Source organism: Parasteatoda tepidariorum, chromosome 1 (genome assembly GCF_982258835.1).
Source record: "Parasteatoda tepidariorum strain Cologne lab strain chromosome 1, Ptep-v5.0, whole genome shotgun sequence".
Classification (NCBI taxonomy): Eukaryota; Metazoa; Arthropoda; class Arachnida; order Araneae; family Theridiidae; genus Parasteatoda; species Parasteatoda tepidariorum.
The window spans coordinates 120,595,163-120,607,968 of record NC_141755.1 but is presented as its reverse complement, the minus strand read 5'-3'; the positions used below and the strand labels follow the sequence as shown (position 1 = coordinate 120,607,968).

Genomic DNA, 12,806 nt, shown 5'->3' with positions numbered 1-12,806 from the left:
GGTATTCCTTATAGTATAATAAAAAAAATTTAGAGTTAGAAAAATACAGCAATGGTTGTCATCGTTTTTTAATTTTAGTTTTAAACTCTTTCTGTTAAGTAAAAAAAGGGCATATAAGAACACTTTTACAGTTACTTATTGTTCGATAATAATATGCAACTAGTGCATATTTAATAAAAGTGTCATAATATATTTTATTAATTGTTATGCCTCATTTTAATTTATTTGCTTACTTATAATTAAAAGAACAATTTATTTCTGTATATTATCACCTGGAAACAAAAATATTAAATGCTAACTACTAAAACAATAATTTTTGAGCATATAGAAATGCATATAATACACGTCCTCATAAATATTGGAAATTAAGGCGTTATAATTAAAACGCATAAATATTTTCAATAATATCATTAAAATATATCGTGGAAAAATTTATAAGCATTAATGTCTTTTATTTTTTAAATTCAGGATTTTATTTTCCTCGATCAGGATTTCTTTCTTCTTTGAAGATCAATCAGAATTATAGAAATTCTGATTCTTCTTTTCTGTTTAAAGTTATCCTTAAACGTCTAAATAAAAAACATGAAGTATAATGTAGAAGGATAAATTCTTCCAATATATTTTATACTTCATTTGATGTCACCTTCGTATTTTCTAAAATAAAACAGAGAAAATTGCGCTTTCTCACTTTGTGTTTTATAATAATTCTTGCAGGTCGCTATCGAGCAAGCTGATTTTCTGAATACTACTTTTAAATTTTTGAAAACAGATAAAGAAAATCACCTAAAAAGTTTTTAAAAAACATAAAAAACAATGAATGTATTGAAAGAAGTTTAAAAAAGATGCTAGTTACAAGCGAAACAATTTATTTTATAAAGCCAGAAGTTGATGCTTTCGCCACAGTGACGTCACTGACTGAAATCAAAAGCTCGGAGAGGTACGAGTCTCTTCAAAGGAGTAAACCAGCCCTTTTATTCTCTCATTAGCCCACAAAATGGTATCCTTAGTTGTTTTACCTCATTCTTAGTAGCGATAGGTTACATTTCTCTTGCCAAAGGAGGACCTGTAACTCTTCTTTACCAGAAAATTGAATGCGACCACCTGAATTAAAAAATAGGTAAAAAATAAGAAATAGCAATAAAATCACAAAATAAAACAAAAATAACAAATTCATGTTTTTTTTTCTTTTTTTTACAAAATAAATGTGTAAAGTGCGCAAGAAAAATCACCCTGAAAAAATTTTGTCTGAATTATTGGATTTTCTCTAAATCGAACACAAAAACGTACTTTCTCTGACTACACATATAACTTTCTTTTTGTTGCATATTTGAATTCCTAACCTTCTTAAGATGCTTCATTATTGATATTACTACTCAAATAGTTTAGTTAGGAGAGCGGATGAAATTTTGGTCGCCTAAAAATTATTTTCACTTTTAGCGTTTTTAGTCATACTTTAAAGACTAATTTAACAACATTAATTAGATTGCACCCACTCATAAAACTAATTTATCTAAAGATTATTTCATGCAAAAAACAATACTTTTTAATATTTATTTATTAATTTTTATTATTTAATTGTGGATGAAAAGAAATTGAATTAAGGTATAAATTTTTTATACCATGTAAATCAACGTATATTACTATTATGAAATCAAAAGTATGAACTATTTTTATTTAGTATAAGCCAAAAAAAAAAAAAAAATTTAAGTGAATAATTTTTAAAGAAAATAATTTGAAGACAAGAAGAAATATTTAGATGGGAAGATTAGTATTTAAATGTGGTTGTTTGACGAGACGAACTTGATTTACGCACCCGTAGCTTAAAATTACATTCATACTTTTGTAGATGGATGGTGGGTTAGAATTCTTTTGCCGTTAGGCTAACCGTGGGAGGTTTTCAAGGTCTTCCTTTACCTTTCACGTAGCGCAAATGCTCGTTAGTTCCCTCAAAAATCCCTCCACGAAGGCAAATTTCTCCCAATACTTGATCCAGAAGTTCCATTGTCTTCTGGATTGGGTTCAAAATTATGAGGCTAGGAAGTTGAACATTAATAGTCGCAAAATTTCTCTAAGAAGAAAGCTGAACAGAGCAATCTAGAACATCCGTAAATCTTTGTTTTAACTGAACGCAAACAACATTTCAAAACATATTTTTCATTAATGATTTCCTTATCGACGAACTTCTAATATCATTTCGGTGAACTGAGAACTATCGATTTCGTAATCGCATACTATTACGGATACTTATTACTGTAAAATAAGTTTTTTAATGTTCATTTTCGTGTAAATTAAAATGAAGATATTTAAGTGCCTTGCCGTAATTAAAAAGGGACGTAACCAGTTGTCGGCAGTAGCGCGCTGCAAGTAGCGAAACTACTGTATTTGCTACTTTCTTCCGTAGTTGGTAGTATCGTGTGCAGTTTTTTAAAAGAAGTTTTGCAGTGAGTGGTACGATAAAAAAAAATGTAGTTTGTAGCGATCCTTGATAACTTCTTTTAACGTTATTAAATAAAGAAACCAAGTTTAAACTAAAAAAATTTCGAAAAAAATAGATGAGTAATCGGCCTAGTTGTTCCTGAGAAATCAAATTTTAAAAACCTCACTTTTTCAAAATTTGATTTTGCAGGAACTATAAAGTACGTTTTTGTGTCTGATTTCGAGACTTAAATTATCCACTGCATTTATTAATTGGCATATTGGTGGTCATCTTCTCAAATCATTAAGGTTGAGAACGTGGGGATCCGATCATTAGATCAGAAGTTATTCAGGGTGGTCCGTTTTTGCTTTTCGCTCTGTACTTTATTTCTTGGAGGATATAAAAAAAGCTTTTATAACTTAAATGACCTTTGACAGTTTCCAAGTATTTCTTAAATCACTGTCGAAAAAAGCATAGAGTTTGAAAACTAAAGGAACAAATTCGTAAAAAATGCTTTAAAATAAAAACAATTTCATGTAAACATGAATTAAGACTTCTTAATATCTCCTCATATTTAACCAAATCAATTTTTTATTCAAAATCATTTCTAATATTGGTGAAAATTAAGATATCCAGTTAAGTTTTTGTCTTCCATAAGTAGCAAAGTAGTGACTACATTTCGAAAGTAGCTTCTAGTCGCAACATTAAAAAAAAAAAAAAAAATAGTTGTAGTTAACTGCAAAGAAAATGCAGTTTTTCCGATCACAGGATGCAACCATATTACACTGAAGAAATCTTCAGAGCACGTAATAATAACGTCCTCTATAGGTTTGTGAATGACTGCACGCGATTTGGAAATTTAATTATCACTTTTTCATGCAGCTTGTGACGATTGCATTACATATTCATATTGGTTTACTGAACTTTATATTTATTGTGATTCGGCCATTTTCACACGGTGTTTCGGTTTTGACATAATTATTTGAATTTGATAATTAAAAGCCTATATCACACGAGAGGAAATAAGTGCAACTGTAAGTGTAACCGAAACTGTAACTGCAATTTCTCCAAAAATTGCTCGAAAAATCGATATAGAAATCACGGTTGCACGAAATATCTGCAACTGTTCAGGCAATTTCTTATATCAACAAATCAGATCGTTTGCTTTTTATGACGTTTCAATTTTATGTGATGACGTATACAAATGTAAATAAAAATGGCGGCGATGTTGATGAAGAGGATGATCGGATGAAATTTTTTTATAGACGAAACGGATCAGTTTTCTTAATTTAATAATAACATTTCCTTTAAAATTAAAGCATTAAAAATACTTTCACACGATGAGATAACCATTTCAATGCAGTTGATGTACTACCATAACAGGAACCTGCACATCATTTTAGTATCGGTGAGTATGTGGTGTTACTACCACTATAAATAATAAATACCAATTCACCAGTATATAAGACATGTTAACTTGATTCTATCATGAGGAGCCAGTGGCTCACTTTTTTACAAGTGATGCCATACTGACCATGTGAGTTTAACTCAATGGCAGCAAAATATAATGGCAAATAACCTTAAAATGGCACTATAATTTTATATAATGACACTGAATATTGACAATTAACTCGGACATGACTAAATCACGGACAAATATAAAACAATCTGAATCATACGACTCATAATGGACCATACCTCATAATTATAAATCGGACCATACCCTATAATGGGTCATTATAATCTTGACTTTTGCTTTATTGGCGAGCAATCTAACAGACTCCTAATCAGGAGTCAATAATAATCTCCACTTTTTCTTTACAGGACTTTCTTATTTCTAATTGCATATTTATGTATTATCATGTATATTTCTACTTTATTTTATTTTACTATGTTAATATTTACTAATATCTCATAATTATACTATTAAATCATCTTTATGATTATACCTGAGCAATGGCTCATACTAATTTTCTAATTTCAATTCTAGGAACAAAGACTTCAAGGTTACACCAGAAGGATCTGCAACACATGATGAAGAGGTAAAGGGCCCTATGGCCTCAGGCACCTCGGCCAAACTACAGGATTAGGATTCTATCATGAGGTACCTTTTGATAGATGAAAGTTGACATAGTCGATAATTAATTCCCCCACATTGGTGACCTACGGACGTGATAAGAAATTGTCAATATTGATGGATGAATTCACATTAAACAGTTGATATGCTTAAAAAAAAAAATCCGGTGAAGTAAATAAAGTCTCCCGGTTAATAAATAATAATGAGCGAAATGCTAGAAAAAAAATAATAATAGCGAAAAGCTATAAAAAAATGATGGGAAAAAATAGCGAAAAAGCTATTAAAAAAAAAAAAAATAACGAGCGAAATACTTGGAAGAAAAAAAAATATATATATATAATGAGCAAAAATTTAAGTTAATAAATAAAACAGCATTAATCAACTACTGGTATCTGTTCATCGAATTCTATCACAGATAAAATTCTGGAAGGGGAGTAATGTGGTGTAACTACCACTATAAATAATAAATACCAATTCACTAGTATATAAGACATGTTAACTTGATTCTATCATGAGGTACCTTTTGATAGATGAAGGTTGACATAGTCGATTTGTAATTTCCCCACAAGTATAGTACACTATTTTCTAGATAAATTTTCTTTTAAAATATTTATTTATTTTAAGCTAAAAAAGTTAAAACTTATTATAATTTGTTCCGATCAAAGTTTTAATTACTTTAAATAGAAATAATTTCTATTTTTAAATATGTAAAGATTTATGCTGGCGAAAAGCTTTACTTTGAAATATTCGCCAAGCAACTCGCCAAACTTTGTTGCATTATTATAACGTAAAATATAATAATGATTATATTTCTTTATTTTTTAATTTTAATCTTTATTTCTGTTGATTGTAAAAGCATGTGTCCGATTATTTGAAGTTTTTTTATTATTATAATTATTTGTGAAATAATTATTTTATTCTTCTCTAAGAATTCTTTTAATTTTTGAAAATCTCATTTTAAAACAAGTTAGAAAATATGTGTGGTAAATATTTACCTTGTCTCTCACAAAGTTACCCCATTTTCCAGTAATTATTAAAAAGTATTAAAAAAAAGATAGGGTATTATATATAAGAAGTAATTATTAAAAATGCAAATTCCCAATCTCCTTGTCTGTTTCTACATTCATCCCCTTTATTTATTTATTTTTTTTTGGTGTATGATGATTTGCATAATATTTTGTTTATAATTATTCAAAGTTAACTAATGATACTTTACTTTTTATTTATACTTCACATTTATCTTCTGATACTTAACTTTTCTACAATGACAGTAAGTATATAAGTGTACCTTACTAATTTTTCAATATACTTACATTTTTAATAGTCTTCGTTTATAAATACAATTTATTTTTCTTAAAACACATTTCAATCCAAACATAAGAACTACAAAACCAAATATACCTGCCATCTTTCATTAGTGTATAGAATAATCTTAGAACTATAATCAAAATATCTGTCAAACTTAAAGTAAGTTTAAAAGGGATACCTAAGGACTGAAATGATTTCAAATTAATGGTATTTACTCTCCCTTATTCTAATAATGTGTTGGTAAAATTTTATCATGAAAGTGTTTTCTTTCTTTTATTTCAGATACTTCGTATAATCCTGTAAGGTTTGTCTGGTGAAGAAGGAAAGAGATGTAATACTGTTTTTATGAAAAAAATTAAAAAACAAGAAATGAAAATGAATAATGTTCTAATTGTTTCACTTGACAATAAAAGTTTTATTTTTTAAATTGATTCTTGTATTATTTAAAAGCAAAACAAAACTCGTAAGAGGCTATAACAAAATAATATGATACATAAAAAGTATGTTCTTAATAAAATATTGTTTTTTTCTTAGTTATTAATAAATTTTAATTTATATACTATAAATTACGATAAATTTGTTCTAAAATAAATCCTATAATTCTTAATTAAATTATTTTATACCAATAATGAATGTTTTAAATTTTACAATAATAATTTGTAAGTATGACATTGAAAATCCTCTTATATTTAAAAAACAATTTTACTAAGAAATTAGAAAAAATAATTTTCATAAAAGTGATATTCCTGATATGCAATGTGTAAATGAATAAAATTGATGATCCCTTAATGCAATGTAAATTAATTTGATGACAATAAAATTCTGAGACATTGTAGTATAGATAAGTCTGACATTATTTATTATGCATTTTTTAGACTAAATTTTAAAAAAATAGAATTGATTTGATAGATCTAATAGTTTTGATGTTATGAATATTTTATGAGTAAAAGGTAAGTCAAAAATTGTATATTTCATACATTGAACCCTCATTTCTTCTAAAGAATTATTTCAAAGGACTGTTTTTTTGAATTAAGCTTAAAAAATTAAATTTGTAGAAATGACTTACTTGCTTAGATAGCAATGTCAGTTGCATAAAGTGGTATAAGTCATAAAATTGTCCTTTCTACACATTAAACTTTTATAAATTTTCGAATTGCTAAACTATTAAATCAGACAACGTGGTTTTATACTCATTCAATTTAGCATATACACAGATAATGATACCCCACTAGCATTCACAGATAATGATACCTAACTAGCATGTTAGATAGTAAATATATATATAAATATACTATGCTTTTACAGGGTGCGGAGCCAAATCTTTCAACAAAAAATAAGCAACTTTTAAAAACATTTTAGGCACTCAAAAAATAATTTTAAGCACTATGTAAATTGAAAAAATGCAGAATAATTTTCAAAGACTTTACATGATCATGATAAAATAACTAGAATTCGAAAAAGAACTCTTTTCTTGATTATATTAGCCATTAAAAAATGATCAAGAGATTTTTCGGTTCGATTTCAGAGGGTGGAAAATGAAGTCTGAAATTGAGAATATCTTGCAAAATGCAGCAAAGTTGCACATGAGAGAGTAAGAATCTCACCGAACCTAGCTCACTAGACGCACATGCGGACTTGCAAGTATTTCACCAAACCTGTAAAATGATTGGCGCTTTCATACACTATGAATTGACGGTACGCTGAAATTGCTCGTGGTTGAATGAATTCTGAAAACGTGAAATAGAAGAATGTGAAAAGCACGTTTTTACATAATACGTGGCGAAAATCGACATTCCCTTTCAAAAATCTCATTTTCGAAAAGGGAAAATAAAGCACTTTTTAAAAAAGCTACGCACCATGTTTACCTTAGTCACTCAAATCAAGATAAAAAAAATCGTCAAGATTCTAGATAGTATTTAAGTCCATCCCCCGTTCACCCCCTTATCCTTTTAGGGATGCAACATGAAATTCATTGATATCTTAACATCATCTTATATTATGAGATAGAAATCATAAACCTTTTTATACTATGCTACTTCACTTAAGAAGCACTTTTTAAAAACGCTAATCACTTTTTAAAAACGCTGCACATCATGTTTTATACATTAGTCACTCAAATCAACGCAAAAAAAATCGTCAAAATTCTAGATAGTATTTAAGTCTTTAGGGACGCAGCATGAAATTCAATGATATGTTAATATCATCTCATATTATGAGGTAGAAATCATAATCCTTTTTATAATATGCTACTTCACTAACGGGGAAATAAAGTTTTCAGAATTTTTATTTGCTGCTGAAAAAAAGACAACACAAATACAAATGTAAAAAATTTAATCAAAATCAATCAATATTCTACAGCGTCTGTGATTTCTTTTTCCTCCCTTTACGAACATCGTTGAGAAACTATGATATAATAGAATCATATGATAAAATAAAATATGAGCCAAAAGTAAAGATAAATAACAAAATATGGTAACCCAATTACATGCAACTGTTCAGGCAATTAAGCAACCGTTTCGGCAACTCCGAACGGAGGAATTGTGCTTAGAGTTGCAGATAGAGTTGAAGTTACACTTACGGTTGCACTTATTTTTCTCTCGTGTGATAGAGGCATTAGATTTGACACTACTCGATAGTTCAGCAACAATATACTTTTTAAATAGTCAGATATTTGTAAAATAAGACTAATTTTTTCCGAAATTGCCAACTTCTTAGCTATTTCTTGAAATAAAAAAAAATAGTAGCCTTAGTTACTTCACCTCGATCTTAGTTGCAAATAGCCACATTTCACTTGCCAGTGGAGGGACCAGTAACTCTTCTTTTTTTCAGAAAATCAATGATGACCACCTGAAATTAATTAAGAATAGGAGAAAAATAAGAAATAATAAACAAATCACAAAATAAAATAGAAACTAATCAATAAATTCACGACTTTCATGTTTTACAAGATAAATGTGTGCAATGCGCAATATATATATATATATATATACACACACATATATATATATATATATATTAATTATTTTTTTAATTAACTTGACATTTTTGTTAATACAAATTGTTTTTTTTTTAAAATTCTATTACGAAATAGCATTTGTCTTGTGCTCAAAATTGTTTATTGAAATTTCCTTTAGTGGGAAGGGGGTTTGCATTTTAGAAATGAAAATGCTTATCTCTTACTTATTTGCTTATTGACTCAAAAAAATTTTCTCTTTTGTGCAATGTTTTTATTGCTTTTAGTTATCTGAGTAACAGTTTAACAAAAGCAAATTACTTAAAAATCTATAGCTTATTTTTATTCTTTTTTACTCTCTTATTTTTCCAGTTAGTTGAAGGCAACAATATAAAATTTAAAAAATAATAATGCCAAGACAAAAACTTAAAAAAATTTTTTTTGATCAACCTTTTGGTAAATAAATTTTAAGTATTCATAAGTCAGTTTAAGCTCTTCATTATTACTTTTGTTCACATATGTCGACCTTCGCTTTTTAGATTCTAGAAAAACAGTATAATAAAATTCATAGCCTCACTGAAACATTCTTGAACTTTCAAGCTTTCCAGGATTTCCATACAGCGAAATTATTACTTGCAATGTAATATTCTATGCAAAATCTTAATTATCAGATGATACTATACAGCTTTATTGTTTTTACGCGATTTGCACTTGTTTTCGATCGTGTATCAATTGGTTAAATTAGACGATATATAATATAAATTTAATGATTGGATAAATTAGACGATATATTATACAAATATAGAATATTTATTACATTATATTAGCATTGTATAATAATTAGACCAAATTATTAGATACACTGTAGCGTTCTTATAATTGCATGTTTTGCACGAGTACATATGCAATACTTTCAAATTTAAACATAAATGTAATGGGTTTCTATGGAGATTTTTTATATACTTCCCATTCGTATTTATTTTTAACATATTGCATTACAATGTTAACCAATTAATACACAAACTTAAACAAGCGTAAACCGGTTACAGCCGCGTTAAAGTTGCAAAGTATCACCTGATAATTAAGATTTTATGTAGAATCTTACAGTGCGTCTAATAATTTGAGCAGAGATTGTTGATTCAGAACATTTAAAGTATTTGGTAAAATTCCACATAAAAAGAGTGATTTTTAATAAAAGGCCACTAAAAGCATGTGCGCGAAAACTTAAAAAAGCAGTTTTAAATATTATAAAATGAGATAATTCTAAAAACAATTATTGTTCTTTTGACTTAGTAGTTCTGTTATCTTTATGAAGCTTTTAAATTTATATTTATCTGACATTTAAAAATAGTATCAACAGGAATATGCATTGTGTACGTTGGTGGGTATGGCGACATAGATTTAATCACTTTAACTTTTTGAATAATTTTGAAATGCAATCCCCCAGTTTTAAATATTTCTATTATAATTGATGTTAGATTCTTTACAGTGATTATTGATTTTGTATAATTAAAATAGTTTTGAAACTGAGATTTGATGCAGCATTGCATTACACTTAAATATAAAACTCCGCATTTAAAAAAAAAAATTAAATAACATTCAACACTAGAAAAATTTATCGTCTTTTACTTAGTCAAAACTTGAATTCTGTATATGTGTACCGAAAATTATTAGTCCCCTGGCAAAATAATTCATATTTTGTTTTTCTTATTATGTCTTACGGCCTGTGTCATAGTTTTAATGTCCGTTTATCTGTTTCTTACATTATATTTGTATGTTACTGTGAATGCCCCAAATCAGTGGTTGTTGACTTCCACCGGTGAATGTTGACAATCACATCGTAGCTTTGGTAAATGTGCAAAATATCAAGTTAAGTGCCCTTGCCCGGTATGCCCTACATCAATGTTTTTTAAAGCTCTAGAGCCACTGCCCTCTTTGCATTTAACCGGTAATCCCAACTCTGATATTTCTCCTAAGCTATCTTCAGCAGATATAAGAATATCGAATAAATACAACTACATCAACGAATAAATTAACAACAAATCGGATATAACAAATATTTCGGACATTCACCAGTGAGGATCGACATTATAAATAAGTTAAAATAGAAAAAATAAGTGTATATATATATATACATACAGGGTGATTCTAAAAAGATGGGCTAAATTTTAGGAAGTGATAGTACACATCCAAGCAAACAATTTTTATTAAGGAATGCGTGGTCGAAAACAAAACCAAAAACTGCTAGAGGGCGTCAGAGTGTATGTTCTTATATGAGGCAAAAACACACAAAGAACGATGAAGTTAAGTTATAAAAGTAAATTTAATGGCATGTGCTTACAATAAGTGTTCAAAACAGTGGCCGGCAGCGGCTAGGCTGGCACAACGGCGAAGAAAAGATAGGCGAACTTTCCCTGCAGCGGCCGAAAGCTTGGCGACAAATAACGTAACAGTAACTCTCAATAGGAATGGAGCTTTCTCATTTGCATCAAACAACTTTCCAAATGCGCCAGAACCTTCGGGTTTTGTTTTCGACCATGCATTCTTTGATAAAAATTTTGCCCATCTTTTTAGAATCACACTGTATGTATATAAATACGATATAAATATATATATATATATATATATATATATATATATATATATATATATATATATATATATATATATATATATATAAATAAATAAATACAAGAAAACACTAAGAAAGTTAAAAAAACAAAAAAAAAACAATAAGTATCATTTATTGCGCTTAAGCTGCAAGTAAACAGCACTCATTAGATAAGTTCAAAATGAAGAATAAAACAAAGAAAAATTATAGACATATGAAAAAAAGGGGGTGGGAAATAATAAGTAAAAAAATAACAAACAACATATTATTAAAAAAAAAAAAATATTATGAAATTTTAATTAAAAAACCGGAAAAAAAAAAGAATTTTTATAAAATAACTACAGAAATAACTACAGAAGAAAAAAATTTTTTTATAAAATAACTACATAAAAATAGTACTATTTTTATGTAGTTATTTTATAAAAATTTTTTTGAGTGCTCCTCACACTATTGTATTAATATATTTTGCTTTGGCTTTATTGATACAATATCAGAAAGCACTCTGTTTTGCGGATATAATCATGTGGGCTGAAGAAAAGATTATATATTTTTTTTTCCGGTTTTTTAATTAAAATTTCATAATTTTTTTTTTTTAAATAATATGTTGTTTGTTATTTTTTTACTTATTATTTCCCACCCCCTTTTTTTCATATGTCTATAATTTTTCTTTGTTTTATTCTTCATTTTGAACTTATATACATATATATATATACATATATACATATATATACATATATATATATATACATATATATACATATATATATATATACATATCATAATAAATAAAAACAGAAAAACACGAAGAAAATTAAGAAAAAATATCAAATAGATTTTCTTTACCTTTAGGTATGCTAACAGAATGGAAATGGGGTGTTTATAATTACTTTAAAAAATTTGTTTTCAATAATAAGGACAATTTAAATGACAGTAACAATTCAACAAATTTTTCCAAAATTGTTTAATCTATTAAGCAACTTCAAAAAAATTTTGTAATTATTCCCATAGACAAATAACAATAATTATGCAATCTTCTGTAAAAAATTCTATGTTGAACTTTTAAATACGGAATTTAAAAAAAAGTAAAAATTTTAAACTTAGTAATTTAAACAATATTGTCGTTAAAAAAATTTTAGCTTTATATAAGAGATTAAAAATTAAAATTAGCAATATACAATTTCCTAACTTAATTATCAGTCCTAAATATACATACATACATATATATATATACACACAACTTATTTTTTCTCCAAATGTCTATATTACAAAAAAAAAAAATTTTTTTTTCTTCTCTTAACTACAACATTTACCATACAGTAGCTCGTTAATCAAGTAAGGAGGTTTTGTCCACCAAGCCCTCCCCAAAGCTATGCGCTGCTTACGGTAGTAAAATCGAAATTAAATAAATGTAAAATATTTTTTTATATTCCTTTATACTTCA

The 12,806-nt window shown here is 27.5% G+C and overlaps 1 protein-coding gene and 1 long non-coding RNA gene across 6 annotated transcripts in view; one reads left to right on the top strand and one right to left on the bottom strand.

Moving 5' to 3' along the window:
- Positions 1-849: 849 nt before the first annotated feature.
- LOC147816817 (uncharacterized) overlaps positions 850-12,806 on the bottom strand; it is a 96,052-nt gene continuing 84,095 nt past the window's right edge. For all 5 annotated transcript variants that reach the window (XM_087159648.1, XM_087159675.1, XM_087159727.1 and 2 more), the window contains 2 exons: positions 8,561-8,648; positions 850-1,101 (listed from right to left, as the gene is read on the bottom strand). The gene's annotated coding sequence lies outside the window, so the exon portion shown is untranslated. The remainder of the gene's footprint in view (positions 1,102-8,560; positions 8,649-12,806) is intronic.
- On the top strand, positions 1,101-6,228 carry LOC147816818 (uncharacterized). Its single transcript, XR_015432650.1, has 3 exons — positions 1,101-3,824; positions 4,407-4,520; positions 6,084-6,228. It is a non-coding gene; the product is annotated as an uncharacterized LOC147816818 (long non-coding RNA).